The 19,220-nt window shown below is 35.7% G+C and overlaps 1 non-coding gene across 1 annotated transcript; it reads left to right on the top strand.

Annotated features, from left to right (window-relative positions):
* The first annotated feature begins 18,491 nt into the window (after positions 1-18,491).
* Positions 18,492-18,598, top strand: LOC141682426 (small nucleolar RNA R71). Its single transcript, XR_012559781.1, has one exon. It is a non-coding gene; the product is annotated as a small nucleolar RNA R71 (small nucleolar RNA).
* Positions 18,599-19,220: the final 622 nt, after the last annotated feature.

Raw genomic sequence — 19,220 nt, forward strand, 5'->3', positions numbered from 1 at the left:
CTTGAGGAAGAGGAGGTGATTCTACTGATGGAAATGGAGCAAGAGTTGCTGTTGTAGATGTAGAATCATTTCATTTACATAGGCCTACGGGCAAGACTATTGTTTGAAATAATTGTTATTTTGTTCCCTCGATTGTGAGGAATATTATTCCCATGTTAGACTTGGCTGGATTTTCATTTATTATTGAGAATAATGAATGTTCTATTCTTAGAGATAATATTCTTTATGGACGTGGTACTTTAAATAATGGTCTGTATAAATGTGACATAATTTACTTCAGATTGAACAAACTAATAAAAGAAAAGGGATGATGAAAATCTCACTTCATAGTGGCACTGCAGTCTCCATTTAATGGACATGGAGAGAGGGCTGCAGATTTGCTAGGAATGGTACACACAGTTGTATGTGGACCAATGTCTACGCAAGCCATGGGTGGATTTTCATACTTCATTACTTTCATAGATGATAGATATGGATTCGGATATGTGTTTGATGAAACACAAGTCTGAGGCCTTTGAAAAGTTCAAAGAATATAAGTATGAAGTGGAGAAACAACCAAACATAGTATTATAACTCTTCGATTAGATCGAGGTGGTGAATACTTTAATGGAGTGTTTCTAGATTATCTCTAAGTAAATGGTATAGTCTCCCAGTGGACTCCTCCAGATTGGTATCTGTAAGGAGAAATCGAACTTTGTTAGACATAGTTCGGTCCATGATAAGCTATGCAAATCTTCCAGTATTCCTATGGGGTTATGCATTAGAAACCTCAGCATATTTACTGAATATGGTGCCTTCCAAAATCTGTTCCTCAAACTTCGTATGAGATATGGAAAGAAAGGAAACCGAGTCTTAAACACGTTAAGATTTGGGGATGTCCAGCTTATGTCAAGAAAGTTGACCCAGATAAGCTGGAATATCGATCCGGAAAATGTAGTTTTATGGGATATCCTAAAGAGACTTTAGGGTATTACTTTTGCACCGAACATCGGGTGTTTGTCTCCAGACATGCTACCTTCTTGGAAAAGGAGTTTATCCTTGAAGGAAACAGTGGGAGCAAAATTGAACTTGATGAAGTTCAAGAAGCACAAACTACTACAGATCGAGTGGAAACACCTGTTCTGACTGAACAACCTTTTGTGGAACAGCCCATTCATAGGTCAGGGAGAGTGTCTCGCCAACCTGAGAGGTAATATGGCCTTGTCATTGAGAATGACAATGAGTTGTCGATCATTAATGATGACGACCCTATGACCTATAATGAGGCTATGAGTAGTGTTGACTCAGAGAAATGGCATAGTGCCATGAAATCCAGAATGGAATCTATGTATACGGTATACAAAAGATAGATTATAGCAGATGGCCAGGTGGAGACCTTTAAGGCCAGGCTTTTGGGAAAAGGATTCAAACAAAGGCAATGGATTGACTTTGATGAAACCTTTTACCTGTATCCCTGTTAAAATCAGTTTGGATTTTGCTTGCGATTGCTGCTTACTACGACTATGAGATCTGGCATATAGCCAGATGGTTTTCTTTCAAGGGAAATGAAAACCTAGTGTGTAAGCTGCTGCGAACCATATGTGGTTTAAAGCAGGCTTCTCGAAAGATGGAACATTCGTTTTGATGAGACAATAAAAGAGTTTGATTTTATCAAAAACGTAGATGAACCATGCGTCTACAAAAGGGTTAGTGGGAGCGCGGTAACATTTCTTGTATTGTATTGAAATAGAGTTGACACACATAACAACATAGCAGACCCACTCACAAAGCTACTTTCTAAAAGTCACTTTGATCGTCATAAAGACAAGATGGGTATTAGATACCAGAGTGATTGGCTTTAGTACAAGTGGGAGATTGAAAGGAATATGTCCTAAGTCCAATCATGTATTAGGATTTAGGAATAACTTTTTATATAATCTATTTTGATTTCATTGATTTTAATAAAAGACTTGTTTTATTTTTATTACGGGCTTTATCTATTTAAGTGTTTAAATAAGATATACCATAGTTTAGAGTAAAGCTTTTTATGGATTATGATGAGATCATAATAGTGAGACCTAAAAAGATGATAACTCTAAACTTAAATAGTTCCTGGTCATAGGATTACTAACTGATAATTAATAATCCGCAAAGATCGGTACATACTATGCTTGCTTCATTATGAAGGATGTCTGTTCTCATAGACATTTGTGTGGTGACACTATAGCTAGTATGTAGGTGCTTATTATAGAATAAGTTCACTGAACATGACTCGCACAGCTGAACAACTGATGGAGTTCACTCACGTGTCAGCAGTTGTTCACCTAGTGATAGTTGTACAAGTATCCTTAGACTTGAGGTCTTCATAGTTATCTTGTGTACACTGAACTATGTTTTGGTTTAGTTCTTAGTCTCCAGGGACAATTATTAGGGCTCTACTGGGTATAGGAATTTGTACACGAAGATAGTGTATGATCAATAAAGGATCTACCCCTTCCAGTGAAGGAAGCGAATGTTCAAGGCTGATCCACTTATGCTAGTTCAGGAATCTCTGGCCAGAGTAAATGAAATTAGAAAGGAGTTTCTAATTTGCATAGAACTATGCATAGTAAATGGTAAGCAAGTGATTGAATTAGATAGGCTTGACACGAGATCCATGCCTTGTATTTAATCGGGACATTGTAGGGTAGAAGGAGTTTATTGTACGGTAACTATTCACTGAATAGGTTCTTGGTATTCTAAGCAGTGAATTCATATTATCCGGATAGTCGCGATATGCTGAAAAGTATCCCTCACGATGTAGAATAAATGTGATTAATTAATTAATCATATTTAATAAATTAGAGAATTTATATAAATAATGATAAAATAGTTTTATTATTATTTATTTCTACTACCGGCTTAATATTGAACCTACAGGGTCACACCATAAAAAGATAATGATTTTATGGTGGAGGAATTAATTAATAATGGCTAATAATTATTTATTTGTGAAATAAATAATTAATTGGCAAATTTAATAATTGATTAAATGAGATTTAATTGATTATAAATTAATTAAGAAAAGTTCTTAATATTATTAATTAAGGATTTAAGTTTTGGAAATTAAATCAAGAGAGAGAATTATTTCTAAAGTATTTAGAAAAAGGATTAATAATTAAAAGGTGTTTTAATTATTAATGAGAATAATAAATGGGATAATAATAATAATATTTATGGGAAAATTTCAGCTGAAAATTTTGCCTATAAATACACTATTATAGACCCTATTTTTATTCGAACCTAAGAACCCACACAAAACCCAAAAAGTTTGGAAAACCCAATTCTCTCCACCTCCTTCCTCCTCCTTAACATCATTTTCTTGGTGGATACCGGTGGAGTGCTTCACACTTGAGGAGCAACTGCTAAGGATCTCTGATCGTTGTCTCTGAATTATTTTTAAAGGTTAGATTCGATCCCTCGAATTTTTATTCATGATCTGTATGCTTTTATTTGGATTTTATATGTGTAAAAGTGTTTTGCCATGCCCCCGCTGCGTTAAAAATCCAACAATACTTAGTTCTGAAAATTATCCTTGATATGTCTATAGGTTCAATCTCCAATTGGTAACACCCAAATCTTAAATCAATTTTAGAAAATACTTTGCTTCTTCTGTTTGATCAAACAAATCAGTAGTTCGAGGTAACAGATATTCACTCTTGATAGTAATCTTGTTGAGCTTTCTTTAGTCGATGCATAATCTCATACTTCCATTTTCTTATTAACAATTAGTACCGGTGCACCTCATGGGATATACTGGGTCTAATCGCTTCTTCTTCTAGCATCTCTTGCATCTGCTTTGCTAACTTCCTCATTTTAACTGGTGCCATTTTGTGTAAGGCCTTGGTCACTGGCTTCGTCTCAGGTGCTAAGTCAATCGCGAGCTTCATTTCTCTATCGGGAGGAAATGTTGATAACTCATCTGGAAACATATCTTGAAACTCCTTAATTGCTATAAAATCTTCAAATTTTGTTTGCTTCTGACTTTTATTTATCTCATAATCACCATAATTCTCACATCTTGATCACTATAATCATCGTTAACAAATTCTTTACCCTCTTTTTTCTTTATACCTCATCATATTCTCATTTAACGTCTTCAGGACTATCTCTTCATCACGACGGTTCGTCTGGGTATCATGCTTAAATAGTTGATCCATTCCTTAGAATAATGTCAAATCCTCTTATCTCAAATGATATCAATTCTTCACAACTTATTGCCAGAAATCTCAATTCCACCATTGGTACTCACTTATTTAACAAATACACGTTCTTGAATTTGCTAGTCCTTTAGTCATAATCTTATTAATTCAACGGGGTAAATCATCTTATCAACAATACCTTGGGGAATAAATAATCAAATTGCTTCCACATCTTTTAATAATTTAATGCATAAGGTATCCACAATAATTATTCACGTCACCGCATCCGTATTCTGAATAACATATTTCACAGACAAATCATAAGCTCTCGTTCTTGGAGACGTATTCCTTATTGGAGTAGATTCCCTTGCCTCTTAGTGGATCCTTCACTGGGGCTGGTGATTGCAATCCATATGCCCTGGTCTCCTTCCCGTGCATAAGAGGTAGCTGGAACTTTGTCCGCTTGGTTCATAATACGTTGATTTGTTTGAAAAACTTTTGCAAAGAACGACGGTATAACGAAATAACTAGAAGAATTCATATTTCAATAAAGTTGAAGTTAAAAAGAAAGAAGAAATAATAATTTGGATATGTATGAGATAACCACATTGATACTTAAGATGGTCAGTCTTTCATACCATATGGCATACAACACATGATTAGGTGGCGTCCCACCCGACTCTTCGTCATTCTGACAAAGTGTCTCACCATAACACTGTTTGTTCCAATCAGAAAGCAAAACTTGAGGAAACAATTAAATTTGAAAGGAATACAATATCCTCCCTTTTGATATCATCATAAGGAGTTTATTAAGAAAAGAAGTTCATACATTTTTGAGGAATTAAAAAGGAATATACACTGTAGTATTGAGGACAAGAATGATACCATTGGTCACCATCCACATTTCACTTGTATTCATCTTTCGAACTTGTTCGATCATATCCCAATTACGTCATATAACGTCTTTAGAAGGTACGCTGAAATGCCTTTTCAAATTAAGCATTAAGGTAGATTCTTACTTGCTAAGTCTTGCGTCTGTAACATCACGCCTACACGTATAATATTTTAATAATTCGATCATAATGGCGTTCTTACCAGATAACCTCGGGTGTCCTCCTTTTTAATTTAGAATAACCATAAATCATTCAACATAGCGATCCTTTTGTTAATAATATTCTTCTTTTGAAAATCTTCTCAATCTCCTTCAGTCATACTCAGGCTTCTGTTAGATCAATAAATTCTTTGAACTTTAATAGTCCTAGTAATTGGATGAGTAATTGCTCCGTACGCTGATTCTTTTGTTAATCTTATCAAACAATATTTGTACTTTTCTGTTAGGAATAATCAACTTCTTCATAATCGTGGATCACTTTATTCTCTGAATTAATAATTCCAAGTATAAAATAAATATTTCCAGGTAATCTGGGTCTTTTAACAAACAATAAACTTAAGTAGTAACTTGACAACCAGTGTTTAAAACTTATTTTATTCAAAAAGGCTTTTAGAAATTTTGTAAGGAAAAAAAATCTTTTTCGAAAACTTATTTAAAAATTTTGAAAATCACAAACCTGGTTGTCCTTACTATATGCGTTGGTTGTTGTCCTTCCTTCTTATAACAATGTACCAAATTAAAAAACGATCACATAAAGATCCATTTACTTCAATCTACCCTCTCTCCTTTATTGGGTCCATTTGCCTTCCTTAATCGACGAAAATTTCAGTTGTCGTTGCATGCTATCTTATTTGTAGCTTCACATTAAGCTTTCATACTGGCAATACTCCCGTTATTAACTATACAATCGTTAAGTACAACAGACTATCCAATAGTCAACAAGTCGGCTAATGTCACATCACCTTGTTAAAATATATATCACATCATCATAACACCATTATCTAACTTCAAGAAATCTCCAGATCCATAATCTCCTCTAACTCTCTCCTTTCAATACTTATCTAATCCATTCCACAAGCTAGTCATGGGTGGCCTAATTACTAATGGCTTCTTTTAACCTGATAACAACTATCCTCCTGAATACTTGAATCTTCTTCTAAACTTCTTCTCACCTTTATTTATATCTCAAGTACCCACCATTTACAGTAGCTCTCAAATCCATCCTCGTAGGTACTGTTGCGTCATAGGACAAGTTTTAAACCGAGGGTATTGAACAGGATGTAGGGTAAACTAAAGAGATACACCCACAACCGAATGTCCAGTAAAACAAGAATAAACAGATGATGGTTCTTAAATAGGTAATCTCGTATCAAGAGGTGGTAGAATAACGTAGAATAGCTTAAAGAGGTGCAATTATCATAACAGAAGATAGTAGCGTTAATACTGATGGAGGAACAAGGTGCAAATCAAATCCGAGAGAAGATGGCGATCCTTGAACGGAAAGCTCCAAACGATCGGATGATACAGGGAAATCAGGATATGCCATTGCCGTTGTCTTGAAATCACGTCACAAGCTAAGAATCCCGAATTGCAACACGAACCATGACGGAGACCTACTATATAGTCGCACTCATCCGCACGATGTCTTATCTTTCTATTTCCTATCCCTAATCCTAACCCTCTACCCAATCCCGACAATCTAGGCTTGTTTCAGTGACTTATAACCTGTAGCTCTGATACCAACCTGTGGCGCCCTCCAAACCCGGGTCAGAAGCTTGGGGTTCACAACACATACACAATATATAAATCTGTATTAGAAATATTATTTGCAATGACCCTGCTTTACATAACCACGGATCGCAACAGGTCAAAGTATGAAAACAAGCCACAACCTTAACTTTTATTACAATGTACCAAATCCTAACTAATTTAACTTATAACTGATAATAAAATTATTCTTACAATCTTACTATCTCACTACCGCAATAAGCTCCAGCTAGCTCAATCCAACTCAATCTGGAATCCTAGCTCGTACATTGAACTGGGAAACCTCGCTATCAACCGTATCCTTCTTAACTGTAGAATACATAAAAAAATTCGCAAGAGTGAGCTAACTAGCTCAGCAAGTCAAAATGACAATAATTGGGGTTAATCAATGATCAAACGAGATGATTCAGAGGAATCAAGTTTATTGCTAGACAATCATGAGAATTGGATATTCATTTTAAGTTTTAAAACCAAGGTTAGGCTGCTGATCAGTCACACACTAACCCCGAGCAAAGCACACATCACTGCTCTAATTACTGGATCCAAGGCGCACATTGGCCTAACTTGACCATGGATATGGTCTGACCACGAATCTGGTCCACATAAAAAAACTATCCAATTCTACAGCAGTTCAATATGATAAACAATATAATTCGATAAAATAAGATCATAATCAATGATGATTAAACACTTAAATAAAAACGTAAGGAAACTCATGGATATCACAAGGGTATATCAGGGTATGTATGAGAAACGGTTTTCAGCCTGTAAAAGGATCAGGTTTTAGACAAATAATAATTTTTTTAAGGTATAGTTCTTTGATGTTATAAAGAATGGTTGGAGTATAAAAGTTTCTGTGTTTTCAAACAATTTTGTTCCAGTGTTTGGTGTTTGGTAGTTATACATTTGGGGAGTAGTATCATATTTGTGTGATTTGGTATCTGATGATCAACAAAGGATGGTTTACAAAGAATTAGGCTTACGGCTCAAGATCAAGAAAAATCAGGGTTCAAGGGTAAATAGTTTAAAGCACATATAATATAAAACAAGAGTTATTTTGAATAATAGCGACATGTTATGAAACAGTTCAAAAATATTTGCGATATATCTTGAAGAAAAGTTCAGAAGTACTTGCCTTACAGGGCTTTACAACTATTACTGATCGACTCTGAGCCGACTCTACCGCTCAGGCTCTAACGTCCAACCACTAAACCACATTAGATTCTACTTCGACACTCAGGTTTTTCTGTTGAAACTCTACTGAGCTTGTTGACTGACTACTAGGTCATCTTTTAGTCCAACGTCCACTTTCGGTTTCCCGACTAGAACCTACAGGGGCGAAATACTCTATGTTAGACACTCAGTTATGCTTGACATATCCTCGCTAACCACCTACCCATATGATAGCATATTCCGACTCATAATCATTCATATTATAATAACACAAACAACAATTAGGGTTCACGTTCTCAAAATCGGTTTAGTGTTCGTTTTTAGAAAATACATATACTCGTCATTTTACGAAATTAGGGTTACTGAGTTTTGGACAGAACATTCACCGTAACCTACAATCAAGTTCGTATAACGTATAAGTATATATATTCACTCGACGTCCCGATAATTATCGGATACACTCCCGTATTTCCGTAGTTTGATTTCCCGGAAATCGGACAACATCTCTTTTATTTATCGGACTACCCGTCGAAACAATTCAACGTCACAATTAATAGACGATCCAACAATTAATCCAATAACCACAAATTCCCAATCACTGATTCAATCCAAATATTAATCATTAACTATTCTTCACACTTTTATATTTTTTATTCATATTTTACATTTTAATTCGTAGGACTCAGAAATGATTCATCACCGTCCACCGTCCGCTCGTGAAAGTCATTGCAGACGGCGGTAAAATTCCGCGGGTACCCGATTAATTCCCCGGGTTTCCAACGCGAAACTTCGCCGATTAATTCAATTAAATTCCCGCATGACATAGATAACATCACGAATATTGACTCAAATAATTCCTGCAATTAAAAGGAATTAAATCAAAATTTATAACATCCAACCCAACTGCACAAAAGGCCCAACACTGTCAGGCCCAAAATAACAGGGCCGAAAGTTCAGCCTTGCAAAACAACAGGAGAAGACAGAAGCATAATTACGGCGCAACAGGGCCAAACACAGCCACTGCCACACACCTACAACACATACTAACACACGCACACCACGCACATACACGTACACATAAATACACACAACCGTATATATACATATGCATGCTTATAATCTGAAAGCAGGGAAGAATCGAAGGAATCACCGGAAATATCCGATCGGAACTCACCAGAAAAACCCGAGGAAGGAAATTGGGGGAATAGAGAGAAAAGAAAGAAGGATAGGGAAGAGAAGAAACATAGAGGAAAGATGGAGAGATTTCGAGAATGAAAACGAGAGAGAGACGAGGTAGCCGAGAGATTAGACTCGGAGGAAAAAGAAAGTGGATGCTTTAATCTCTTAATTTCTGCTGCTATGCCACATATCTATAATTCCTGAACGTGTTAGAAAATAAACACGTAACCCTTGGGATAATTACGCAGATTCTGAAGCCCGAAGTTTGAAATTAACGAACCGAGCTGCTCTTAAAATAAATTTAAAAAATTACGAAAATATTTTTAAAATATTAGAAATATCCCGAAATTTATTAAAACATATATTTCATAATTTTAAAATAATTTCTGAAACGCAAATTATACCCGCTTTTAACAAATAAACGAATCAACGCGCGGGTGAAATAAATCCCAAAAATTTCCAAAATAATTTTAAAATTCTTGAAATATTCCAAACTTAAATAAATATGAGTTTCATAATTTTCGAAGAATTCTGGAATTAAATACAGATTTTACAATTAAATGTAATCAGAAAATCATACAGGGTTAAATAATTGATACAATATTGATATTTAAATTTTGTAAAATCCCAAAAATAATTATTGAAATTATAGAATCGTAAAACTAATTTTAGAGGCAATCCAAATATTTACGGATTTAAAACTGTAATAAAATCACATTAAAAAAATAAAACTGAACAATATAACTAAATTTTTAACTACATTATCCAATCCTTTACACCAGTAAATCACAGACAAATAGTATATATCAACACACTGCTGCCAAAACCAAGACATATATTTTATTTAATTAATACTTCCACAATTACATATTTAAATAATTCAAAAATACACGAGTCATTATATAACTTCTGTTGCAGCACAACACTGCACTCCTCCGTGAGAGCGACAGTCTCTATATCATCTAGCTTCACTTTCCGAGAGAGAATACCTTTCTGTTAGGTCCCAATGTGTTTGTAGAAGGGGGGTTGAATACAAACTATACCGAATAATCGAATTAAATGCGGAATAAAAAAATGTGAAACAAAATTCAAGTTAAATAAGAATATTATTAAACTTGAAAGGTGTTACAACAACTGTATCGATTACAAGGAATTAATCTCAAATTAATTATCACAAATCTAGAATAAATTCGACATGAACTTTTTCTATTTTTGTAATAAAAAGATTCAAATGCTAAACGCAATTTGAGATTAAGTTCTAGGGATTTTGATCCGCTAGATTGTTACACAAGAACAAGATAAAGATTTTTAGTTGATTGGATTTAACTTTACAATCTAGAAATTGATCTTGAAGTTTTGCAGAGAAGAATAAAATGTTTGCTGCGGCTGCTCTGTTCTTGTTTGTTGACTTGTGTATTTGATGATGATTTCTTTCTGCTGCTTCTATGTCTTTTTAATTCATTCAACATAATTGAATTGAACTGGAATGACAATCCTATAGCTGGCAAGACTTTCGGTAGGACAATGGATTGAACTAGCAAGACAATCTAATTGAACTACAATGACTTTCGGTATGACAATCAGTTGAACTAGCAAGACTACCTCCTTCCCAGTAGAACTTTCGGTAGGATAATTGAAATGACTTGGCATGACAATCGGTATGACAATCCTGATTGTCATGCTAGTTCATTTTCAATTGTCTTGCTGATTTAAGACTGTTTTTAATCCAATTTAAATTCTGAAAAATCCTTAATATTAATTCTGAATTAATTAATCAATTAAATCAATTAATGAATAAATTAATCTTTGCAGATATAATTTATTTTCTTAATTAAATTATATGACTTAATTAATTAATAGAGAATTAATACTAATCCTGAGCAGCAACCAATCTTCTGAAAATCACTGAAAATTATGAATCAATTCCACCACTTCAATGTTGACACTCGATGTACTGTCTGGTTCATGAGTGACTAACTTCCGTGACGTTTCTTCATGTCTTGACTTTGATACTTTAATTTTCTTCAGATTAAATCCTTGTAATTAATGATACTCTGACGAGATCTCTGTCACTTGATTAAATCCACACTCTTGATTTATATCACTGAGGCATGATCAATTTCTTGAACTTCTTCCAGTGAATTAATTCCTCAAGTCTGTAGATGAACCTTGTTTCTGAATCCTCTGACAGATGTTACTCTGTGAGATCTCTTTTGACGGTAGATCCACTATTTACTTATTACATTCTTATTTGAGTTGAGTTGAATCCTCGAATATACAAATAGGCTATGACATATGACTTACAATCTCCCCCTATTTGTTTGTTAGACAATAACACAACTAACAAATAAGAAAAAGATATAAAAAGAAATGCAAAGTAAATAGTAGAAAAGTTCTGGACTAGATTTAACATTTTCCAGATTCCAAGTAGATGTTCCTCTAGACTGAACATATCTTCAAGTAGTTCCATCTTCATTTGTACAAATACATTTCCTGTTGAGAAGCCCATATCTCTCTTGCTTCTCCCCCTATGAGAATCAACTGATTAAAGAAGATCACCTTCGTTTACCACCTCTCCCGTACAATAGGATCCGCAGATAAAAGCCAATGGTACTCCCCTTTTGAAAACAACTTCTTCCCTTACTAGAAAATTACCTTGTGTTTACCACCTCTCCCGTACAATAGGATCCGTAGTTACAAACAACAATGGTGTGGTGTAGTGTACAAGTAGGATCTTTTTCTTACTCCCTGCTATTTCTCCCCCTTAGTTGAGGAATCCTCCAAACTATTACTTAAGCTTTTATCCCCCCCTTAAAGAAGGAATGTATGCCGTCGTCTGAAGGAGTTCTCATATTCACTTGGTTGGAAAAGAAATAACAAGTAGTTTCTCTTTCTTCCTCACTGTGAGTGTGTGATTCTGTTTAGTGTACCTTACATGTGTTTCACTCTTCTCTCCACTCGTGTTTACACTCTTTCTCACAAGTGTATCACTCCTCTCATAGCTCCATATTCCAGCTGTACCTGCAAGGAAAATCACCTTAGCCATCCTTAAGGAGGTCACAGGTGGTGCAATGGGAGTTCGCAAATCCCCGTCCTTGTTAAACTCGTCAGATGAATCTGAGTCATAATCTACAAGTTGCTAGTTTCCCTTTTAGGGTTCCAGATTTGAATTCTGGGAAGGTAAACAATGATCCAACGAATTTAGCATAAAGATCAAAGTTCCCTTCTAATGTATGTGAAGACATTTCCTTGTGACTCATCAGGTAATATCTGAATCATTGTCAACAAGTTGCCGATCTGCGCCTTTGTCAGATCCACTATCCGCAGATGTATCCAGGGAATTTAAGCCTGGGGAGGTAGACACTGACCACTGACATATGGCTTTTGGATCAGTATCCTCTCCTAACACCTATAAAGGCAATTGGTCCATTAACGAACCTTGAACAATCGAATCTGACCTTAAAATGGCCGAAACTCTTGTTTCCGTCAACTCATCCTTTATGTGTGTAACCTTTCCTTGTGCATTAAGAATTGTTTATATTTGAGGTGGTGACACTACATCGGATACCCTGGCCGACAGGCAAATTTCAATAGACGCACCCTGTTGAGAGAATGAATCTAGTAACTATTTTTGTGCCTTTTCAACCATTACATCTTTTTGAGAAGATGTATGGGGGTTAGCAGTTGTCTCGGTTTAAATACTACTCATCTATGTAGGAGACAGAGCTACTGGGTTGACTACAGAACCTTCCTTATATGGTGCACTAAGGCACTATCTCCCTCACGCTCATTCATACTACATTTAGTGGTAAGAGAGTGTTGGTTGGTTCTGTTTTTGTGTTTGTCTTTACAGTCTGGGATAGACGTTGTGGGTTTTCAATCTCATGACTGTCAATGAAAGAAAGTCATTGGAGACTGAACATGTAACACATAACATATGGTAATAGAGAGAAAATGATTTACAATAGTGATTTCAAAAGATTTTACATGAAATAAGAAATCACTAATGTAGAAAGAAGTTTGATTTTGTTTTTCAATATGAATGAGTTTTTGATAAAACATTGATCACTTAGGGTAAAGTCTAAGTAATTCTCATTCATGTCAAAAGCTTACAAATATCTGCAACATAATGTTAACAACATATCATTGACCGATACTTGTCAAGTACTTTAGATACTAATTGTTATGTTGCATAATATTTAAAATAAAATAAAGTAAAATAAAAAAATAAAAAAAATAATACAATACAAATAATAATAATAAAAACAAATATCAATGAATTAAATACCATATATCTATCAACAAGATATCAGCATTCAATTTCATATATCATACAATATTTATAATTACAAAAAAAAATACAAATAAAAACTTATATAAATATAGCAAAAATATAGAAACTATTTACAAGTTCAAGATAACATTACCAGCTTGTAAACAACCATATCCCTCTGATAAACCTTTGCTGTTATCTCCAAAGGTAACCAGGGGGCCAGCTTTCTCAATCCACATTTGATAGCAGGGCTCTATCTCCGGTCATATGTCTTGATGATCCACTGTCAAGAATCCACACTCCCGGTTTCACCTGTTTTAATGCCCTGCAACACAAATGGATTAACCCTTCTTCGGAACCCAAACTTGGTTGGGCCCGGCATACTTGTAGAACTGTCCTTTTTTAGGAAAAACAACATTTTTAATTTTAATGGTCTCAACTTTCTCAATGACTGAACATTTGACCTTGTAAACAGCCTTAACAAATTTCTGTTTAAGCTTAGGCACAAATGTCTCCTTTCTAGCCTTAGAAGGACTAGCAGTCTTAGACCTATCATGCTTCTTGTTATTCACATGCTGACGAGGAGTAGTCTTATCATTAGAAACATGCTTACCATTAAAATAAGCATACATCATATTAAAAGCACAAGACATACAATTAGAAACACCACATGCTTTATGAGAGATATTAACAGCAGGCAATTTATGCATGGTAGACATGGCATTTTTGTTATCCAACTCATGTGTGTCTGAGTTAGTCTCAGTTGCTTTCACAACTTTGACTGGAACTTTCGACACACTTGACTTGGAAACAACCTTCTCATTAGCATGATCTTTAGCACGTATTTCTTTCTGAATAACAGAAGAGGTCGCATCAAATGGTTCAACAATTGATGGTTTATAGAGGGGTTTATCAACACCCTTAAGCACATGTGGTACTTCCCTCCCTTTAGCACAGACACGAGGAGGGGAGTTTATGCCTAATTCTCCAATAGCAGCATTGTAATCATAACCTATTCCAGATGTTTGATTAACAGCTTGCTTACTGTAGAACTCTTTAGCCTTCAAACAAGAATTGAAGTAGGCTCTAACCTTAGTCTCAAGACCGATGATCTTGTCTTTGAGAATAGTTTCGAGTTTTCTGTAACAGTCAACTCTATTCTCTAGAAAAGATACTTGTTCTTTTAATTTGTCTTGATTAATATGCACAAGTCTTAATTCATTGACCTCTTTCTCAAGGTCTTTCATCTGTAAACTTAACAGTTCATTATCACGACGTGCATTATCTAAGTTACCTCTTAGATGATAAACCATTTCAGCATCAGAAAGTTTTACCTCTATTCTTGACGATGAAGCTTTTCCATCAATAGCCATAAGAGCAAGATTTCCTTCATCTTCATCTTCACTGCCAGTATCATCCCAGCTTCTTCCCTTTGCCAGATAAGCCCTTTCAGAGTTCTTTCTTACTTTCTTTGGCTTCCTACATTCTGTGGCAAAGTGTCCCAACTCATTGCAGTTATAGCATCTAATGGTGCTCCGATCAACCATCCCTGTTTTGTATCCACCACTGCTGGTGTTAGAGGATGAAGATCCACCTTTCTGGAATTTGTTATAGTTGGACTTGTACTTAAGCTTGGGATTCCTCTTGAATCTGACATGGGAGAATCTCTTGACAATTTGGGCCATTGACTCGTCTTCCAATTGCTCTAGCTCTTCCAAGGAATAAAAATCATCACTTGATTGATTTGTAGTAGGAGGATCATATTCTGCTACTAACATATTTTCCTCAGCCTTGGAACTCTGTACCATTCTCTCCAATTGTTGAGATTGCTGTTGTTGTTGACCTTCAACTACAAGTGCAGTAGATGTGCTGACCATTCTATCCTTCCTGTAGACTTCCTTCTGTTGTATCTGCTCCAACTCATAGGTTTTTAACACTCCAGAGAGCCTGTCCAAAGAAATCTCACTCAGATCTCTAGCTTCTCTAATGACAGTGATTCTATGTTCAAGATGAGTTGGCAGTGTTAAAAGGAACTTTTTGTTGACCTCCCTGATTGAATAAAATTTTCCATTGATGTTCAGGTTGTTGATCAACGCATTGTACCTCTCAAACACTTCAGTAATTCCTTCTCCTGGATTTGATTTGAAATGTTCATACTCAGAGGTTAGGATCTCCAACTTGTTCTCCCTAACTTCCTCTGTGCCTTCATTGATCACCTCAATAGTTTCCCACATGTGTTTAGAATTTTTACAGTTCATCACATGTCTGTTCATCAAGGGATCAAGGGAATCAATTAAAATTAACTGAAGGCTGGCATCCAAGGAGGCTTCTTCCTTTTCATCAGGAGTAAAATCTTCAGGATCTTTAGGATAGGTTCTGGCTTTGGTGATCACAACATCATCTACTATCACCTCCGGTTCAATAACCATCGGAGTTTTTATCCCCTTCTTTAACAAGTTTGTATATTTGGGATTTGCCACTTGTAAAAACAAGAGCATCTTCTTCTTCCACATAATATAATTCTCTTTATCAAATTGTGGAATTTTAACGGTTCCAACTTTTTGTGAAGTCGTTATGAATTTTTGAATGAATAAAAATTCAAGGAGTTGAAAAATCACAAAAGTCTAGGATCTTGATTTGTTCGTTAATCAGAAGGCTCTGATACCAATTGTTAGGTCCCAATGTGTTTGTAGAAGGGGGGTTGAATACAAACTATACCGAATAATCGAATTAAATGCGGAATAAAAAAATGTGAAACAAAATTCAAGTTAAATAAGAATATTATTAAACTTGAAAGGTGTTACAACAACTGTATCGATTACAAGGAATTAATCTCAAATTAATTATCACAAATCTAGAATAAATTCGACATGAACTTTTTCTATTTTTGTAATAAAAAGATTCAAATGCTAAACGCAATTTGAGATTAAGTTCTAGGGATTTTGATCCGCTAGATTGTTACACAAGAACAAGATAAAGATTTCTAGTTGATTGGATTTAACTTTACAATCTAGAAATTGATCTTGAAGTTTTGCAGAGAAGAATAAAATGTTTGCTGCGGCTGCTCTGTTCTTGTTTGTTGACTTGTGTATTTGATGATGATTTCTTTCTGCTGCTTCTGTGTCTTTTTAATTCATTCAACAGAATTGAATTGAACTGGAATGACAATCCTATAGCTGGCAAGACTTTCGGTAGGACAATGGATTGAACTAGCAAGACAATCTGATTGAACTACAATGACTTTCGGTATGACAATCAGTTGAACTAGCAAGACTATCTCTTCCCAGTAGAACTTTCGGTAGGACAATTGAAATGACTTGGCATGACAATCGGTATGACAATCCTGATTGTCATGCTAGTTCATTTTCAATTGTCTTGCTGATTTAAGACTGTTTTTAATCCAATTTAAATTCTGAAAAATCCTTAATATTAATTCTGAATTAATTAATCAATTAATTTAATTAATGATTAAATTAATCTTTGCAGATATAATTTATTTTCTTAATTAAATTATATGACTTAATTAATTAATAGAGAATTAATACTAATCCTGAGCAGCAACCAATCTTCTGAATATCTTCTGAAAATCACTGAAAATTATGAATCAATTCCACCACTTCAATGTTGACACTTGATGTACTGTCTGGTTCATGAGTGACTAACTTCCATGACGTTTCTTCATGTCTTGACTTTGATACTTTGATTTTCTTCAGATTAAATCCTTGTAATTAATGATACTCTGACGAGATCTCTGTCACTTGATTAAATCCACACTCTTGATTTATATCACTGAGGCATGATCAATTTCTTGAACTTCTTCCAGTGAATTAATTCCTCAAGTCTGTAGATGAACCTTGTTTCTGAATCCTCTGACAGATGTTACTCTGTGAGATCTCTTTTGACGGTAGATCCACTATTTACTTATTACATTCTTATTTGAGTTGAGTTGAATCCTCGAATATACAAATAGGCTATGACATATGACTTACACTTTCATAAACTTTGCATAACTAGGCATCTGCTCAAGAGCCTCAGCGAAAGGTATATTGATGTAAAGTTTCTTGAACACCTCCAGAAACTTCTCAAATTGCTTGTTTAGCCTTTTCTTCTGAATCCGCTTAGGAAAAGACGGTGGAGGATAGGTCTATTTCTCCCCTATATTACCCTTGGGAGGAGTGTGCTCAACAATAATCTTCCTTGGTTCCACTTCTTCATCCTGTTGCTCTACTTCTTTCTCAGCCCCAGCTTTTTCAGTCAACTCTTGAGTTTGTTCGGGATTCGCAACCTTCCCAGACCTCAAAGTGATTGCCTTTACCTGCTCTTTAGCTTCCCTCTTCCCCGACACTTCAGTGTCACTCGGTAGTGTACCATGCTGACGATTGAGCAAGGCATTGGCAATTTGCCCTATTTGATTTTCCAAGGTCTTGATAGAAACAGGTTGGCTCTTGCACATAAGCTTCAACTCCTCTAATTTAGATTTTTCATTTGCCTGTTACAGCTGAAGTTGTTATCTAGGTGCATACTGCGGTTGCTGAAAACCAGGGGATTGTACTGCTTAGCTGAATATTGCTGATAAGGCTGTTGAACCGTATTCTGAGCATTGCTCCAGCTGAAATTTGGATGATTGCGGTTGTTGGGATGATAGGTGGCTGGCACAGATTGATGTGTTCGCTGGAAGTTGCTTATAAACTGAGCTGATTCACTAGAAATTGCGTACTGATCAGTCTCATGGGCTTCAGCACATAGCTCACAGACACTTGAGATTTGATTAACTCCATAATTAGCCAAGGTGTCCACCTTCATCGTCAAAGCCTTAAGTTGGGAAGCGATAGCAGTTGCTGCATCCAACTCCAGAATTCCTATGACTTTTCCCTGAGTCAGCCTCTGGGAAGGATTCTGGTACTCATTAGCATCCATCAGTTCAATAAGTTCATAAGCTTCATTGTAGCTTTTAGCCCACAAGGCTCCTCCTGATGCTGCATCATGCATGGGTCTAGAAGTAGGACCCAATACATTGTAGAAACAGTTGATAATCATTCAATCAGGCTTTCCATGGTGTGGGCACTTCCTTAGCATCTCCTTATATCGATCCCAAGCCTCACACAGAGATTCTTCAGTTTGTTGAGCAAACTGAGTAAGAGCATTTCTGATTGCGCAGTCTTCGCCATGGGGAAGAATTTAGTGAGAAACTTTTGAGATAGATCTTCCCAAGTGGTGATAGACCCTGCTGGTAGAGAGTGTAACCAGCACTTTGCCTTGACCCTCAAAGAGAATGGTAAGAGACGTAGCTTGATAGCATCTTCAGTCACATCATTGAACTTGAATGTCTCACAGATCTCGATGAAATCCCTGATGTGCATGTTGGGGTCTTCAGTAGGAGAACCCCCAAACTAAACTGAGTTCTGTATCATCTGGATCGTGCTTGACTTGATCTCAAAAGTGTTAGCCCTGATGGCTGGTCTGATGATGCTAGACTGAATGTCATTAATCTTAGGCTTAGAATAGTCCATCAAAGTCTTCGGATTTTCTGCTAGATCACCTATAGCTACTACAATTGGCTCTTCAACTTTCTCTTCTTCCTCTAAATTCTCTTTATCTTCAAAAACTTCCCTGCGAACTACCATAAGTTCTTCCTCAGCTTTATCCAGTGTTCTCTTGCGAGTACGTGAATGCGTACATACACCCTCGCTAGATCACCTGAAATAATACAAGGAAACAAATAAGTAACATTGTCTGAGTCAATGAACTTTAACGACCACTGATGGAAAACACATAA

The sequence above is a fragment of the Apium graveolens genome, chromosome 1, assembly GCF_009905375.1.
Source record: "Apium graveolens cultivar Ventura chromosome 1, ASM990537v1, whole genome shotgun sequence".
In the NCBI taxonomy this organism is placed as follows: Eukaryota; Viridiplantae; Streptophyta; class Magnoliopsida; order Apiales; family Apiaceae; genus Apium; species Apium graveolens.